We start from the raw sequence: 19,259 nt of genomic DNA, 5'->3' as shown, positions 1-19,259 counted from the left end.
CTCCCTCCTGATTGGTGGTTGCTGCTTTAGCCTTTGTTTGTAAGCAGGCATGAGGAAGATGGCGGCATGGTCCGATTTTCCAAATGCCGGCAGGGGCTGAGCCTCGTAACAGTTCTTGAACGGGGTGTAGCAGTGGTCTGATGTCCTAGTACCCCGGGTGGGGCAGTTGATGTGCTGGTGAAGGTTGTGAAATGTCCATTTGAGATCCACTCTGTTAAAATCTCCCATAACAATGAGTGCGGCATCTTGGTGAAGTGTTTGTTGATGTGTGAGAGCCTCATGTAGCTCACATAAGGCAGTGTCCGAGTCCGCGTGAGGCGGAATGTAAACAGCGCAGGCAATGACCGCAGTGAATTCCCGAGGGAGATAGAAAGGGCGACATTTAACGATCAAAAGGTCCAGATTGGGTGAGCAAGAGCGTGTGAGTGGGGAGATGTTTGCTGGGTTCAGTGTCTCGGTGAAGCAGAGAAGGTGGCAGTCCCGAATGTCTCTCTGGAACTTAATTCTGGCTCTGAGATCATCAAGCTTGTTCTCGATGGATTGAACATTAGCTAGAAGGATACTGGGCATGGGTGCGCGGTGTGAGCAAGCCCGTAGCCTGTTCCTGATGCAGGCTCGTTTCCCTCGAGGCCCTCGCTTAGCGTCGCGTCCTTTTTTCTCTCTCAGGATCTCCTTTGGCCAGGTTGGGTCCGGAGTTAAACATGGTGAAATGTTCGTGTATTGTAGACCAATAGAAACCAGAGTGTCTCTACTGTCTCTACTGTAGCGAATATGTGTGTTTTGCATGATGCTCATGCAAGATTATGGCAGATATAGCAAAAAGTGACGAAAAACCAGAAAAAGTGGAAAAGTTGGGGCAGAGCGTCCAGCACGGCAGCCGACCTCACCGGCGCCATCTTCAGTCTCGAACCGGGTTTGGATACCCATCCCTACTCAGCACTCACCAAACATAAAGACAGTCACCAATGAACACTGTACACATAATCACACTCCCCAAACATACTCTATACCCCAGGTCCAGGTACCCGCGCCCCCTGAGGAGGAAATTGCACCTAGACCCAGGAGAAGTGACCATTTCCCCCAGGGTGGAGACAAGCAGACCACCCCCGGCCCCGCAGCAGCAGGGAGGCCCCGCATCCCACCACCCCAATCAGATGGCCGACACCTCCGCACAGCCCCTCCGCCCTGATGGCTAACAGAGAATGGGGGTGTGTGAAGACCCCATACCCTACCTCCTCCCGCTCATGTGTAGTGTTGCTGCGTGTTGTATTAAAGTGTATTTAAAAGACGGGAGGGCATGGTGCTTTCTGCCAGAGAACAGCAGGTGTCAGCACAGCCCCGCCCCCCGAGGACCCTCAATGTCTACATACATTTAAAATTGAGAGGTGGGCACCGGCGCCAGAGGCGAGGTTAAATACACAGACCGTCTTCTGGACGCCGTGTGACGTGCCCACCCCCAAGGCCCTATATGTATGTGTTATGAGAGTGTGAGTAATGTGGGTGTCTAAGTTGTGGAATAAAATTGAGGCACAGGTGGCCAGAAGGGGATGGGGGGAGGGGACGGAATGCCTCCCCTGCACCCTGGTGACACACCTGCACCCCAAGGCCTTCATGTGTGGGTGGGTGTGGTGGAAAATTAATCATATTTTTGTTTTCTCATATGTCAGGGTTGTTCCAGATAGGTGTACGTTTGCATGGGATTAATAAAGACTCCGTTATTTTTAGAAACTCCCATCATGCTGTCAAAGAAGAGCTGATGTTAATGCTGTCTGCAGTGTTGTTGTTTGGAATTGCTGTTGCTGTGATCAGTTCCACAAGCGCGATTTGTCCCGGCATCATAGCAAAATTCAACCCTTTAGCAAGGATGTTTTTCTCTGGTTGCATGAGCTGTCTGTCAGACAAATTCTTCACCCACTTATCCACATCCTCGGTGTGGCATCCTTCTCTCTTCTGGACACTCCTTATTTTGCTGTGGTTTCCGACGTACAAAAAGTAAGTCGAGCTTCCTTTGTTGCCTGGTTTTAGACTTCTCATGCTGTGCTAGACGAGCCTTCTTGGTGAATTCAAACACCTTCTCAAGAGTATTCTTACCTAGAAGCATTGTAAGTCTCTGTCGGATCCGCTCGGAGGAGCTGTAATAATGGTCTCAGTCTTGTTGGTGTTTAAAACAAGGTCATTGCTAGAAAGCCAATCAGAAACCCGAGTTAAGCACTGGACTAGGGTGGACAACCTATCCAGCTGAGGCTTAAAGGACATATGCAGCTCAATGTCACCAACATAGAAATGATAAGAAATGTCACTAAAACATTGAATAATGCTAGCCAAAGCAAGCATGTAGAAAGAAACTAATAATCGACCCAAAACAGAGCCCTGTTGAACCCCGCAGGTTAGGGGGGCAATGTTAGAGGTGAACCTGTCAGTCCTATCAGAGAAGGTCCTATCTGATAAGTCAGAAGAAAACCTTCAGCCTGTTAGGTAGGATTTTATGGTCAATGGTATCGAAGACTGCGCTGCGATCAAGCAAAACAATCACAGAATGATTCCCTGCATCAGAAGCCGTTAATAGATCATTACAGACCCTTAGGAGAGTGGGCTCAGTGGAGTGCTGCTTTTGAAAGCCAGACTGAAAAGGGTCAAAAATCTGTAGTCTGCATTGTAAGGACCTGAACTGATTTTCTACAATTTTTTCTAATTTGCTGTGTCAGGGCTCCTGGGTCGTTGACCCACTGTTTTCAGTTTTTGACTTTGTCGCTGTTTAGTTTTCATGTTTCCTGTTTTACTGTGTCAGCTTTCTCTCTATGTGCATTATGTTCTGTTCCACTTCCTCTGTGTGATTAGTCAGATTCAATTTAGCTGTGTTCTCACCTGTCTCTCATCATCATCATCACTCCTGTGTATTTAAGTTCTTTTATTTCCTCCAGTTCATTGTCTTGTCATTGTGTGCTTCTGTTTCAGTCAGTCAGTCAGTCAGTCTACCTCTCATGTTCTGTTCATCCTGCTAACATAATAAACACCAGCCTTCACCAAGCCGTGAGTCCTGCGTTTGGGTCCTCTCTTCCTCGTCTCCACATCCACACAGCAATCGCCCTGACACACAGAGAAGTAATATAAGGATTTACTTTCTCATTCACTTTCTTTTACTAAATGTCCATTGAATGGACTGATAACATCTAAAGCATGTGACTCATTTCTTTTCTTTTCTTTTTTTTGACTCATTTCTGGTGGTGATGGCAATGACGAATGACAAAATGTCTCCCCCCCCCACACACACACACTTTCCTGTTTGTATTCACTCCTCTACTATCAAATAAAGGCCAAACTGGCCCCATAATGTGTGTCTGTCTATAGCTGAAGACCCCAAAAGTCATAGTAGTTGTATTTGTTCATAATCCACAGGTAAAACATCAGAAAGAATAAAGGTGCTTTAAATCTGAAGTCTCAGTTGATTTGGATCATTCAGTTCCAGCTACTAGTGTCTCCGTAAACCAGATAGAAGGTGGGGTCTCTTAACAAGGGTGTCAAAATATGTGCTCCCAAAAGTGTCTAAAGTAACTGTGTGTGTATACAATGTGGTTTATATAAAATAAAATCAGAAACTCACCAGCAATAATTACAAGTAGTAATAGTAAAATAACTGACATGTATTTATATGAAAATCTGTGTGTCATAGTGACGTAAGTTGAAGCAAACAGTGCGTTTTCTACAAAGTTCAAACAAACAACCAAATCTCTCCCAAAATCCACACTTGAGTCTGCTCACTGCTCTGCGTACAGCGGTCAGGTGTGTGGAGACCAGAAGGCGGGAAGAAGGCGACATCCTGCAAATGCACCTAAACCAAATGAAAAGCAGTTCCTGAATCACCCTTGCTTATTTATTTCTTTTTCCCATACAACTATCAAATAGTGACATTTAATACTTGGCTATTGTAATAGAAATTTTCTATTGTTCTCATTTAAAGTGTTTAAGTGCTTATGCATATGCTTAGTTGTGACACTGAAATAGACTGTTCAGTGGAAGTTTCTAAAACTAGAAGAACTTGTTTCAGTGGTTGGAGAAGACAACTCCCTTTGCAGGTGCCGATAATGCCAAGAGCACGAAACAGTATACCCATTGTTCTGTTAGGTTTCATAACGAGCCGCGTGATGTGTGGTATGATCAGTTTGTGACATCCTCCGTCTTCTTTGGAATGCATAAAGGAGTGTGAGCTCCACTTCTGTTTCAGAGCTCTCCTGACTGTGTAACTGTGATGTCCACTGTCTCTTTGGCTCTCCTGCATGCAGTAATTAAATTGCTTGGCCACAGAAAATTCCACCACACCATAAAAATCATTTCATGCAAATTACACATCCTGAACCAGTTTGATGGCTACAAAAGTGTTAGAATAATTCCCTTATGAAGTGAGACACATAGAGCAGCGAGTTCCAACACATTTATTTTACTTTGAAGCAAAAGCATACACAGTGAACGTCTAAGCGAGTACTCACCAGGGCAATCCTGTGAGTTTCATTTATACAATTCTTCCAACTTTATCCTGGGAACAGATATGTGTGTGACGCAGGTCAGTTACATGCCGTACTTTTATATGATTATTAACTGTGCTCTGGATAAAAGATAGCAGAGGGGCCACAACAAGGCCTGAGAGCAGATTAGAGGGACAGAGAGGTGGAGAGCAAGATACATTCTTTCACTTTACTGTAAAGAGCGTTGCGTAAATTTAGTTACTTTTTCTATCAAAACGCACGTGAAAATTTCAGGCTGAAAATTTCAATTGTTCCGATAATCACATTCAAACATTACCTCAGTTTCCAAAGTGTGGAAAAGAACATCTTGGAAGTGGTGGACAAAAATCACAGCAATCATTATACATGTCCACACTTTGGACTGTTAATTATTTAGGCACATGAGAGATGGTCAAGCAGAACACCAACAATGATTTAATGAGAACTTGTGGCACATATTGTAAATATTGTGTAACCTGGAAACTGGTGTAGACCGTTCTGTGGGTGGAGTAAAGCTGAAAATGTCAGTCTGCAAAAGCAGACTATGCAGAAGTGTTGGTGTGGACCCAGAAGCAGACGCGTGGAAGCTAAACTTGATCTTAACCAAGAGCGAGTTGTTCATTTAAGTTGTTTCCCCCCCTGTTATCCCACCAAAAACCCATCTCCATGGAGACTGTGTCAGCTCCCAAACAGACAAAAATCAAACTAAAAACCAGCAACAAACAACTTAAACATAAAAAATCACAAAGAAAGAACAATACAGCATCCACATCTGAACCAAAGAGTAAAACAGAGAAATGTGGATTATTAAATATTAGGTCTCTCTCCTCCAAGTCTCTGTTAGTACATGACTCAATAATTGATCAACAAATTGACTGAAACCTGGTTGCAGCAGGATGATTATGTAGTTTAAATGAATCAACACCCCGGAGTTATTCTAATCATTGATTAGTGGAACGATTAGTCCGGTAAGCAAACTGAAGTGAGTCGATGGTGGCAGGAAGTGAAGAAGTGATGTGATCTCTCATCAGTCTTTCAAAACACTTCATCACAATTGAAATCAGTGCTACTGGACGGTAGTCATTGTGGCAAGCGGGCTGTTGTTTCTTTGGAACAGGGACAATGATGGACTGTTTGAAGCACGTGGGAACCACAGCTTGGGCCAAGGAGAGGTTGAAGATCTCCGTGAACACCGGTGCTAGCTGGTCAGCGCAGGCTCTCAGGACCCGGCCAGGGATTGCATCTGGTCCTGCTGCCTTCCTGGTGTTCACCCTCCTGAAGGTGTTCCTCACGGCATGCTCTGTGATGACGAATGCATTTTCTTCACTGGTGCACTCCGAGCGTGCGCAGCCGTTTGTTGTTTTAATTGCATAAAACGTGTTCAGCTCATCAGCCAGCGAAGCATCAGCATTCATCATTGAAGAAGCTGGTCGTTTATAGTCCGTTATTGTCCGCAGTCCTTTCCACAGGCTCCTAGAGTCGCACTGTCGTAGCTGTGACTCTAGTTTTCCCCGTAGCTCCGCTTTGCCTTTCTGACCGCGCTGCGCACGTTGTAAGACGCAGCCTTGTATAGGTCCATATTACCGGAGACGAGCCCTTCATTGTAGGCAGCGGTGCGTGATCTCAGAGCGTCGCGGATGTTTTTATCCACCCACGGCTTCTGGTTGGGAAACGTTCGGATGATAGTTCTTTCTGCTGTGTCGTCCGCTAGTTTCCCCATAAATCCCACAACCGCTTCCGTAAACATGTTGATGTCATCAGAGCTGCGCCAAAACATGTCCCAGTCTGCGTCATCCAGTGCGTCATCCAGTGCGTCCTGCAGCGCGGCCACTGATTGGTCCGTCCAGCGAGCAACCTCCCTCCTGATTGGTGGTTGCTGCTTTAGCCTTTGTTTGTAAGCAGGCATGAGGAAGATGGCGGCATGGTCCGATTTTCCAAATGCCGGCAGGGGCTGAGCCTCGTAACAGTTCTTGAACGGGGTGTAGCAGTGGTCTGATGTCCTAGTGCCCCGGGTGGGGCAGTTGATGTGCTGGTGAAGGTTGTGAAATGTCCGTTTGAGATCCACTCTGTTAAAATCTCCCATAACAATGAGTGCGGCATCTTGGTGAAGTGTTTGTTGATGTGTGAGAGCCTCATGTAGCTCACATAAGGCAGTGTCCGAGTCCGCGTGAGGCGGAATGTAAACAGCGCAGGCAATGACCGCAGTGAATTCCCGAGGGAGATAGAAAGGGCGACATTTAACGATCAAAAGGTCCAGATTGGGTGAGCAAGAGCGTGTGAGTGGGGAGATGTTTGCTGGGTTCAGTGTCTCGGTGAAGCAGAGAAGGTGGCAGTCCCGAATGTCTCTCTGGAACTTAATTCTGGCTCTGAGATCATCAAGCTTGTTCTCGATGGATTGAACATTAGCTAGAAGGATACTGGGCATGGGTGCGCGGTGTGAGCAAGCCCGTAGCCTGTTCCTGATGCAGGCTCGTTTCCCTCGAGGCCGTCGCTTAGCGTCGCGTCCTTTGTTCTCTCTCAGGATCTCCTTTGGCCAGGTTGGGTCCGGAGTTAAACATGGTGAAATGTTCGTGTATTGTAGACCAATAGAAACCAGAGTGTCTCTACTGTCTCTACTGTAGCGAATTTGTGTGTTTTGCATGATGCTCATGCAAGATTATGGCAGATATAGCAAAAAGTGACGAAAAACCAGAAAAAGTGGAAAAGTTGGGGCAGAGCGTCCAGCACGGCAGCCGACCTCACCGGCGCCATCTTCAGTCTCGAACCGGGTTTGGATACCCATCCCTACTCAGCACTCACCAAACATAAAGACAGTCACCAATGAACACTGTACACATAATCACACTCCCCAAACATACTCTATACCCCAGGTCCAGGTACCCGCGCCCCCTGAGGAGGAAATTGCACCTAGACCCAGGAGAAGTGACCATTTCCCCCAGGGTGGAGACAAGCAGACCACCCCCGGCCCCGCAGCAGCAGGGAGGCCCCGCATCCCACCACCCCAATCAGATGGCCGACACCTCCGCACAGCCCCTCCGCCCTGATGGCTAACAGAGAATGGGGGTGTGTGAAGACCCCATACCCTACCTCCTCCCGCTCATGTGTAGTGTTGCTGCGTGTTGTATTAAAGTGTATTTAAAAGACGGGAGGGCATGGTGCTTTCTGCCAGAGAACAGCAGGTGTCAGCACAGCCCCGCCCCCCGAGGACCCTCAATGTCTACATACATTTAAAATTGAGAGGTGGGCACCGGCGCCAGAGGCGAGGTTAAATACACAGACCGTCTTCTGGACGCCGTGTGACGTGCCCACCCCCAAGGCCCTATATGTATGTGTTATGAGAGTGTGAGTAATGTGGGTGTCTAAGTTGTGGAATAAAATTGAGGCACAGGTGGCCAGAAGGGGATGGGGGGAGGGGACGGAATGCCTCCCCTGCACCCTGGTGACACACCTGCACCCCAAGGCCTTCATGTGTGGGTGGGTGTGGTGGAAAATTAATCATATTTTTGTTTTCTCATATGTCAGGGTTGTTCCAGATAGGTGTACGTTTGCATGGGATTAATAAAGACTCCGTTATTTTTAGAAACTCCCATCATGCTGTCAAAGAAGAGCTGATGTTAATGCTGTCTGCAGTGTTGTTGTTTGGAATTGCTGTTGCTGTGATCAGTTCCACAAGCGCGATTTGTCCCGGCATCATAGCAAAATTCAACCCTTTAGCAAGGATGTTTTTCTCTGGTTGCATGAGCTGTCTGTCAGACAAATTCTTCACCCACTTATCCACATCCTCGGTGTGGCATCCTTCTCTCTTCTGGACACTCCTTATTTTGCTGTGGTTTCCGACGTACAAAAAGTAAGTCGAGCTTCCTTTGTTGCCTGGTTTTGGACTTCTCATGCTGTGCTAGACGAGCCTTCTTGGTGAATTCAAACACCTTCTCAAGAGTATTCTTACCTAGAAGCATTGTAAGTCTCTGTCGGATCCGCTCCTCTTCAGATTTTAGCATGTCGATGGTAAAATTTGTTTGCCTTACCCGTTCATTAAGCAGCTGGTGCTGTGCCTTCTGGGGGATTTTTGTTGCCCGGAAGCCTTTTACTGATGAGCTCATTTTAGTTTTAGCTCATTTAATCCCGTTTTGTCGGCATCTGAGGCTGAATCTCAGGTGGTTCCTGTAATCAGCCATCTTACATGCTGTTTGCTCATACTGACGTACAAGCTTTAGGCCGTCCTTGGCAAAGTGGGTTAAATTATCTTGATTCATGCTCAATCATAGAGGTAAGTAAATCCCAAAAAGTTGATTCTGTTCATCTGGACGTACTGTTTTCAGTGGGAGAAACATTTCGTCACTCATCCAAGTGACTTCTTCAGTCTCAGCTGACCTCAGGTTTCCCCATCCTTATAAACAGTACATTTGCATAATAACTGAAACTAGCCTGGCCATTTAGGGCTCTGTATGTTAAGCAAGAACTTTAAAACTAATTCTAAAAACCTACTGGGAGCCAATGTAAAGAATATAAAATAGGATTAATTTGATCTCGCTTGCTAGAACGTGTTAGTAGTCTGGCCACTGTGCTATACATTTTGTATAGCTTGGAGGTCTTGGGTTTGCACTTGCAGGCCCCGCTGGTTCAGAGACTTATCACCCATCAACAAAGCAAGACATCAGAGCCCAACCGGTTTTTAACTTGGGCGCAAGGGAAGCCGATCGGAACCAGGCTCTTGGAGCTGAAAGCTCCTCACCTGTTTCCAGCCAACTCCAAAGAAAACCAGCCTTCCCTGCAGCCTTTATTCTGTGAACACAAGCACCACCCATTGTAAAACCCCTATGGTCATAAAACTAAGGCACTGTGTGTGTGTGCGTATGCATGTGTGAGCACGTGTGTGTGTGTCTCTGTATATGTGACTTCCTGCCACACAATATATGCTTAGAACTGTTTAACCACATTTCCTAGTTATCCAAAGGTCATCTCCCCTGACCCCTATATGGCTTAAATTTAATGGTTCACCATATACAAGCATAGGTGAGCCCCTAAATGGCCGGGAGTGAACATCCTTTACCAGATAAGGAAACCAGAAACTTTAGATGGAATGTGCCTGCAGTTGAACACTATAGCATCCCCCACCTAGATGTAGGGGAGGGACAGAAAAATATCTGAACATGCAGTTCAGGACAAGGTTTACAAATTTAAGTACAACAATGACAACTATTATCAAAATCAACCTAACAGGAGGCGAGAAAGAGATGATTTGTCCAAGCCGGTAAACAAGGCATTACAATAATCTAAATGTGATGACACAAATGCATGAACAATTTTTTTTCAGTTCAGCTGAGGAGACCATGTGTCGCAGTTTAGAAATGTTCCTTAAATAAATAATAATAAAAAAAACAGGAATGAGACAAAGATTTTACGTGCGAGTCAAGGCCCAGAGAAGAGTCAAATATTAATCCAAGATTTCGAATGTTTGATTTAGCAGAAGGACAGAAAGAAACAAGAACCTGACTGATTTTAGAGTGTAATTCAGGAGGAGATGTAATAATGGTCTCAGTCTTGTTGGTGTTTAAAACAAGGTCATTGCTAGAAAGCCAATCAGAAACCCGAGTTAAGCACTGGACTAGGGTGGACAACCTATCCAGCTGAGGCTTAAAGGACATATGCAGCTCAATGTCACCAACATAGAAATGATAAGAAATGTCACTAAAACATTGAATAATGCTAGCCAAAGCAAGCATGTAGAAAGAAACTAATAATCGACCCAAAACAGAGCCCTGTTGAACCCCGCAGGTTAGGGGGGCAATGTTAGAGGTGAACCTGTCAGTCCTATCAGAGAAGGTCCTATCTGATAAGTCAGAAGAAAACCTTCAGCCTGTTAGGTAGGATTTTATGGTCAATGGTATCGAAGACTGCGCTGTGATCAAGCAAAACGATCACAGAATGATTCCCTGCATCAGAAGCCGTTAATAGATCATTACAGACCCTTAGGAGAGTGGGCTCAGTGGAGTGCTGCTTTTGAAAGCCAGACTGAAAAGGGTCAAAAATCTGTAGTCTGCATTGTAAGGACCTGAACTGATTTTCTACAATTTTTTTCTAATTTGCTGTGTCAGGGCTCCTGGGTCGTTGACCCACTGTTTTCAGTTTTTGACTTTGTCGCTGTTTAGTTTTCATGTTTCCTGTTTTACTGTGTCAGCTTTCTCTCTATGTGCATTATGTTCTGTTCCACTTCCTCTGTGTGATTAGTCAGATTCAATTTAGCTGTGTTCTCACCTGTCTCTCATCATCATCATCACTCCTGTGTATTTAAGTTCTTTTATTTCCTCCAGTTCATTGTCTTGTCATTGTGTGCTTCTGTTTCAGTCAGTCAGTCAGTCAGTCTACCTCTCATGTTCTGTTCATCCTGCTAACATAATAAACACCAGCCTTCACCAAGCCGTGAGTCCTGCGTTTGGGTCCTCTCTTCCTCGTCTCCACATCCACACAGCAATCGCCCTGACACACAGAGAAGTAATATAAGGATTTACTTTCTCATTCACTTTCTTTTACTAAATGTCCATTGAATGGACTGATAACATCTAAAGCATGTGACTCATTTCTTTTCTTTTCTTTTTTTTGACTCATTTCTGGTGGTGATGGCAATGACGAATGACAAAATGTCTCCCCCCCCCACACACACACACTTTCCTGTTTGTATTCACTCCTCTACTATCAAATAAAGGCCAAACTGGCCCCATAATGTGTGTCTGTCTATAGCTGAAGACCCCAAAAGTCATAGTAGTTGTATTTGTTCATAATCCACAGGTAAAACATCAGAAAGAATAAAGGTGCTTTAAATCTGAAGTCTCAGTTGATTTGGATCATTCAGTTCCAGCTACTAGTGTCTCCGTAAACCAGATAGAAGGTGGGGTCTCTTAACAAGGGTGTCAAAATATGTGCTCCCAAAAGTGTCTAAAGTAACTGTGTGTGTATACAATGTGGTTTATATAAAATAAAATCAGAAACTCACCAGCAATAATTACAAGTAGTAATAGTAAAATAACTGACATGTATTTATATGAAAATCTGTGTGTCATAGTGACGTAAGTTGAAGCAAACAGTGCGTTTTCTACAAAGTTCAAACAAACAACCAAATCTCTCCCAAAATCCACACTTAAGTCTGCTCACTGCTCTGCGTACAGCGGTCAGGTGTGTGGAGACCAGAAGGCGGGAAGAAGGCGACATCCTGCAAATGCACCTAAACCAAATGAAAAGCAGTTCCTGAATCACCCTTGCTTATTTATTTCTTTTTCCCATACAACTATCAAATAGTGACATTTAATACTTGGCTATTGTAATAGAAATTTTCTATTGTTCTCATTTAAAGTGTTTAAGTGCTTATGCATATGCTTAGTTGTGACACTGAAATAGACTGTTCAGTGGAAGTTTCTAAAACTAGAGGAACTTGTTTCAGTGGTTGGAGAAGACAACTCCCTTTGCAGGTGCCGATAATGCCAAGAGCACGAAACAGTATACCCATTGTTCTGTTAGGTTTCATAACGAGCCGCGTGATGTGTGGTATGATCAGTTTGTGACATCCTCCGTCTTCTTTGGAATGCATAAAGGAGTGTGAGCTCCACTTCTGTTTCAGAGCTCTCCTGACTGTGTAACTGTGATGTCCACTGTCTCTTTGGCTCTCCTGCATGCAGTAATTAAATTGCTTGGCCACAGAAAATTCCACCACACCATAAAAATCATTTCATGCAAATTACACATCCTGAACCAGTTTGATGGCTACAAAAGTGTTAGAATAATTCCCTTATGAAGTGAGACACATAGAGCAGCGAGTTCCAACACATTTATTTTACTTTGAAGCAAAAGCATACACAGTGAACGTCTAAGCGAGTACTCACCAGGGCAATCCTGTGAGTTTCATTTATACAATTCTTCCAACTTTATCCTGGGAACAGATATGTGTGTGACGCAGGTCAGTTACATGCCGTACTTTTATATGATTATTAACTGTGCTCTGGATAAAAGATAGCAGAGGGGCCACAACAAGGCCTGAGAGCAAGACAGATTAGAGGGACAGAGAGGTGAAGAGCAAGATACATTCTTTCACTTTACTGTAAAGAGCGTTGCGTAAATTTAGTTACTTTTTCTATCAAAACGCACGTGAAAATTTCAGGCTGGAAATTTCAATTGTTCCGATAATCACATTCAAACATTACCTCAGTTTCCAAAGTGTGGAAAAGAACATCTTGGAAGTGGTGGACAAAAATCACAGCAATCATTATACATGTCCACACTTTGGACTGTTAATTATTTAGGCACATGAGAGATGGTCAAGCAGAACACCAACAATGATTTAATGAGAACTTGTGGCACATATTGTAAATATTGTGTAACCTGGAAACTGGTGTAGACCGTTCTGTGGGTGGAGTAAAGCTGAAAATGTCAGTCTGCAAAAGCAGACTATGCAGAAGTGTTGGTGTGGACCCAGAAGCAGACGCGTGGAAGCTAAACTTGATCTTAACCAAGAGCGAGTTGTTCATTTAAGTTGTTTCCCCCCCTGTTATCCCACCAAAAACCCATCTCCATGGAGACTGTGTCAGCTCCCAAACAGACAAAAATCAAACTAAAAACCAGCAACAAACAACTTAAACATAAAAAATCACAAAGAAAGAACAATACAGCATCCACATCTGAACCAAAGAGTAAAACAGAGAAATGTGGATTATTAAATATTAGGTCTCTCTCCTCCAAGTCTCTGTTAGTACATGACTCAATAATTGATCAACAAATTGACTGAAACCTGGTTGCAGCAGGATGATTATGTAGTTTAAATGAATCAACACCCCGGAGTTATTCTAATCATTGATTAGTGGAACGATTAGTCCGGTAAGCAAACTGAAGTGAGTCGATGGTGGCAGGAAGTGAAGAAGTGATGTGATCTCTCATCAGTCTTTCAAAACACTTCATCACAATTGAAGTCAGTGCTACTGGACGGTAGTCATTGTGGCAAGCGGGCTGTTGTTTCTTTGGAACAGGGACAATGATGGACTGTTTGAAGCACGTGGGAACCACAGCTTGGGCCAAGGAGAGGTTGAAGATCTCCGTGAACACCGGTGCTAGCTGGTCAGCGCAGGCTCTCAGGACCCGGCCAGGGATTGCATCTGGTCCTGCTGCCTTCCTGGTGTTCACCCTCCTGAAGGTGTTCCTCACGGCATGCTCTGTGATGACGAATGCATTTTCTTCACTGGTGCACTCCGAGCGTGCGCAGCCGTTTGTTGTTTTAATTGCATAAAACGTGTTCAGCTCATCAGCCAGCGAAGCATCAGCATTCATCATTGAAGAAGCTGGTCGTTTATAGTCCGTTATTGTCCGCAGTCCTTTCCACAGGCTCCTAGAGTCGCACTGTCGTAGCTGTGACTCTAGTTTTCCCCGTAGCTCCGCTTTGCCTTTCTGACCGCGCTGCGCACGTTGTAAGACGCAGCCTTGTATAGGTCCATATTACCGGAGACGAGCCCTTCATTGTAGGCAGCGGTGCGTGATCTCAGAGCGTCGCGGATGTTTTTATCCACCCACGGCTTCTGGTTGGGAAACGTTCGGATGATAGTTCTTTCTGCTGTGTCGTCCGCTAGTTTCCCCATAAATCCCACAACCGCTTCCGTAAACATGTTGATGTCATCAGAGCTGCGCCAAAACATGTCCCAGTCTGCGTCATCCAGTGCGTCATCCAGTGCGTCCTGCAGCGCGGCCACTGATTGGTCCGTCCAGCGAGCGACCTCCCTCCTGATTGGTGGTTGCTGCTTTAGCCTTTGTTTGTAAGCAGGCATGAGGAAGATGGCGGCATGGTCCGATTTTCCAAATGCCGGCAGGGGCTGAGCCTCGTAACAGTTCTTGAACGGGGTGTAGCAGTGGTCTGATGTCCTAGTGCCCCGGGTGGGGCAGTTGATGTGCTGGTGAAGGTTGTGAAATGTCCGTTTGAGATCCACTCTGTTAAAATCTCCCATAACAATGAGTGCGGCATCTTGGTGAAGTGTTTGTTGATGTGTGAGAGCCTCATGTAGCTCACATAAGGCAGTGTCCGAGTCCGCGTGAGGCGGAATGTAAACAGCGCAGGCAATGACCGCAGTGAATTCCCGAGGGAGATAGAAAGGGCGACATTTAACGATCAAAAGGTCCAGATTGGGTGAGCAAGAGCGTGTGAGTGGGGAGATGTTTGCTGGGTTCAGTGTCTCGGTGAAGCAGAGAAGGTGGCAGTCCCGAATGTCTCTCTGGAACTTAATTCTGGCTCTGAGATCATCAAGCTTGTTCTCGATGGATTGAACATTAGCTAGAAGGATACTGGGCATGGGTGCGCGGTGTGAGCAAGCCCGTAGCCTGTTCCTGATGCAGGCTCGTTTCCCTCGAGGCCGTCGCTTAGCGTCGCGTCCTTTGTTCTCTCTCAGGATCTCCTTTGGCCAGGTTGGGTCCGGAGTTAAACATGGTGAAATGTTCGTGTATTGTAGACCAATAGAAACCAGAGTGTCTCTACTGTCTCTACTGTAGCGAATTTGTGTGTTTTGCATGATGCTCATGCAAGATTATGGCAGATATAGCAAAAAGTGACGAAAAACCAGAAAAAGTGGAAAAGTTGGGGCAGAGCGTCCAGCACGGCAGCCGACCTCACCGGCGCCATCTTCAGTCTCGAACCGGGTTTGGATACCCATCCCTACTCAGCACTCACCAAACATAAAGACAGTCACCAATGAACACTGTACACATAATCACACTCCCCAAACATACTCTATACCCCAGGTCCAGGTACCCGCGCCCCCTGAGGAGGAAATTGCACCTAGACCCAGGAGAAGTGACCATTTCCCCCAGGGTGGAGACAAGCAGACCACCCCCGGCCCCGCAGCAGCAGGGAGGCCCCGCATCCCACCACCCCAATCAGATGGCCGACACCTCCGCACAGCCCCTCCGCCCTGATGGCTAACAGAGAATGGGGGTGTGTGAAGACCCCATACCCTACCTCCTCCCGCTCATGTGTAGTGTTGCTGCGTGTTGTATTAAAGTGTATTTAAAAGACGGGAGGGCATGGTGCTTTCTGCCAGAGAACAGCAGGTGTCAGCACAGCCCCGCCCCCCGAGGACCCTCAATGTCTACATACATTTAAAATTGAGAGGTGGGCACCGGCGCCAGAGGCGAGGTTAAATACACAGACCGTCTTCTGGACGCCGTGTGACGTGCCCACCCCCAAGGCCCTATATGTATGTGTTATGAGAGTGTGAGTAATGTGGGTGTCTAAGTTGTGGAATAAAATTGAGGCACAGGTGGCCAGAAGGGGATGGGGGGAGGGGACGGAATGCCTCCCCTGCACCCTGGTGACACACCTGCACCCCAAGGCCTTCATGTGTGGGTGGGTGTGGTGGAAAATTAATCATATTTTTGTTTTCTCATATGTCAGGGTTGTTCCAGATAGGTGTACGTTTGCATGGGATTAATAAAGACTCCGTTATTTTTAGAAACTCCCATCATGCTGTCAAAGAAGAGCTGATGTTAATGCTGTCTGCAGTGTTGTTGTTTGGAATTGCTGTTGCTGTGATCAGTTCCACAAGCGCGATTTGTCCCGGCATCATAGCAAAATTCAACCCTTTAGCAAGGATGTTTTTCTCTGGTTGCATGAGCTGTCTGTCAGACAAATTCTTCACCCACTTATCCACATCCTCGGTGTGGCATCCTTCTCTCTTCTGGACACTCCTTATTTTGCTGTGGTTTCCGACGTACAAAAAGTAAGTCGAGCTTCCTTTGTTGCCTGGTTTTAGACTTCTCATGCTGTGCTAGACGAGCCTTCTTGGTGAATTCAAACACCTTCTCAAGAGTATTCTTACCTAGAAGCATTGTAAGTCTCTGTCGGATCCGCTCCTCTTCAGATTTTAGCATGTCGATGGTAAAATTTGTTTGCCTTACCCGTTCATTAAGCAGCTGGTGCTGTGCCTTCTGGGGGATTTTTGTTGCCCGGAAGCCTTTTACTGATGAGCTCATTTTAGTTTTAGCTCATTTAATCCCGTTTTGTCGGCATCTGAGGCTGAATCTCAGGTGGTTCCTGTAATCAGCCATCTTACATGCTGTTTGCTCATACTGACGTACAAGCTTTAGGCCGTCCTTGGCAAAGTGGGTTAAATTATCTTGATTCATGCTCAATCATAGAGGTAAGTAAATCCCAAAAAGTTGATTCTGTTCATCTGGACGTACTGTTTTCAGTGGGAGAAACATTTCGTCACTCATCCAAGTGACTTCTTCAGTCTCAGCTGACCTCAGGTTTCCCCATCCTTATAAACAGTACATTTGCATAATAACTGAAACTAGCCTGGCCATTTAGGGCTCTGTATGTTAAGCAAGAACTTTAAAACTAATTCTAAAAACCTACTGGGAGCCAATGTAAAGAATATAAAATAGGATTAATTTGATCTCGCTTGCTAGAACGTGTTAGTAGTCTGGCCACTGTGCTATACATTTTGTATAGCTTGGAGGTCTTGGGTTTGCACTTGCAGGCCCCGCTGGTTCAGAGACTTATCACCCATCAACAAAGCAAGACATCAGAGCCCAACCGGTTTTTAACTTGGGCGCAAGGGAAGCCGATCGGAACCAGGCTCTTGGAGCTGAAAGCTCCTCACCTGTTTCCAGCCAACTCCAAAGAAAACCAGCCTTCCCTGCAGCCTTTATTCTGTGAACACAAGCACCACCCATTGTAAAACCCCTATGGTCATAAAACTAAGGCACTGTGTGTGTGTGCGTATGCATGTGTGAGCACGTGTGTGTGTGTCTCTGTATATGTGACTTCCTGCCACACAATATATGCTTAGAACTGTTTAACCACATTTCCTAGTTATCCAAAGGTCATCTCCCCTGACCCCTATATGGCTTAAATTTAATGGTTCACCATATACAAGCATAGGTGAGCCCCTAAATGGCCGGGAGTGAACATCCTTTACCAGATAAGGAAACCAGAAACTTTAGATGGAATGTGCCTGCAGTTGAACACTATAGCATCCCCCACCTAGATGTAGGGGAGGGACAGAAAAATATCTGAACATGCAGTTCAGGACAAGGTTTACAAATTTAAGTACAACAATGACAACTATTATCAAAATCAACCTAACAGGAGGCGAGAAAGAGATGATTTGTCCAAGCCGGTAAACAAGGCATTACAATAATCTAAATGTGATGACACAAATGCATGAACAATTTTTTTTCAGTTCAGCTGAGGAGACCATGTGTCGCAGTTTAGAAATGTTCCTTAAATAAATAATAATAAAAAAAACAGGAATGAGACAAAGATTTTACGTGCGAGTCAAGGCCCAGAGAAGAGTCAAATATTAATCCAAGATTTCGAATGTTTGATTTAGCAGAAGGACAGAAAGAAACAAGAACCTGACTGATTTTAGAGTGTAATTCAGGAGGAGATGTAATAATGGTCTCAGTCTTGTTGGTGTTTAAAACAAGGTCATTGCTAGAAAGCCAATCAGAAACCCGAGTTAAGCACTGGACTAGGGTGGACAACCTATCCAGCTGAGGCTTAAAGGACATATGCAGCTCAATGTCACCAACATAGAAATGATAAGAAATGTCACTAAAACATTGAATAATGCTAGCCAAAGCAAGCATGTAGAAAGAAACTAATAATCGACCCAAAACAGAGCCCTGTTGAACCCCGCAGGTTAGGGGGGCAATGTTAGAGGTGAACCTGTCAGTCCTATCAGAGAAGGTCCTATCTGATAAGTCAGAAGAAAACCTTCAGCCTGTTAGGTAGGATTTTATGGTCAATGGTATCGAAGACTGCGCTGCGATCAAGCAAAACGATCACAGAATGATTCCCTGCATCAGAAGCCGTTAATAGATCATTACAGACCCTTAGGAGAGTGGGCTCAGTGGAGTGCTGCTTTTGAAAGCCAGACTGAAAAGGGTCAAAAATCTGTAGTCTGCATTGTAAGGACCTGAACTGATTTTCTACAATTTTTTTCTAATTTGCTGTGTCAGGGCTCCTGGGTCGTTGACCCACTGTTTTCAGTTTTTGACTTTGTCGCTGTTTAGTTTTCATGTTTCCTGTTTTACTGTGTCAGCTTTCTCTCTATGTGCATTATGTTCTGTTCCACTTCCTCTGTGTGATTAGTCAGATTCAATTTAGCTGTGTTCTCACCTGTCTCTCATCATCATCATCACTCCTGTGTATTTAAGTTCTTTTATTTCCTCCAGTTCATTGTCTTGTCATTGTGTGCTTCTGTTTCAGTCAGTCAGTCAGTCAGTCTACCTCTCATGTTCTGTTCATCCTGCTAACATAATAAACACCAGCCTTCACCAAGCCGTGAGTCCTGCGTTTGGGTCCTCTCTTCCTCGTCTCCACATCCACACAGCAATCGCCCTGACACACAGAGAAGTAATATAAGGATTTACTTTCTCATTCACTTTCTTTTACTAAATGTCCATTGAATGGACTGATAACATCTAAAGCATGTGACTCATTTCTTTTCTTTTCTTTTTTTTGACTCATTTCTGGTGGTGATGGCAATGACGAATGACAAAATGTCTCCCCCCCCCACACACACACACTTTCCTGTTTGTATTCACTCCTCTACTATCAAATAAAGGCCAAACTGGCCCCATAATGTGTGTCTGTCTATAGCTGAAGACCCCAAAAGTCATAGTAGTTGTATTTGTTCATAATCCACAGGTAAAACATCAGAAAGAATAAAGGTGCTTTAAATCTGAAGTCTCAGTTGATTTGGATCATTCAGTTCCAGCTACTAGTGT

This window comes from Perissodus microlepis, chromosome 3 (genome assembly GCF_051167445.1).
Source record: "Perissodus microlepis isolate ML-2025 ecotype Zambia chromosome 3, ASM5116744v1, whole genome shotgun sequence".
Classification (NCBI taxonomy): domain Eukaryota; kingdom Metazoa; phylum Chordata; class Actinopteri; order Cichliformes; family Cichlidae; genus Perissodus; species Perissodus microlepis.
This window is presented reverse-complemented; position numbering follows the sequence as displayed.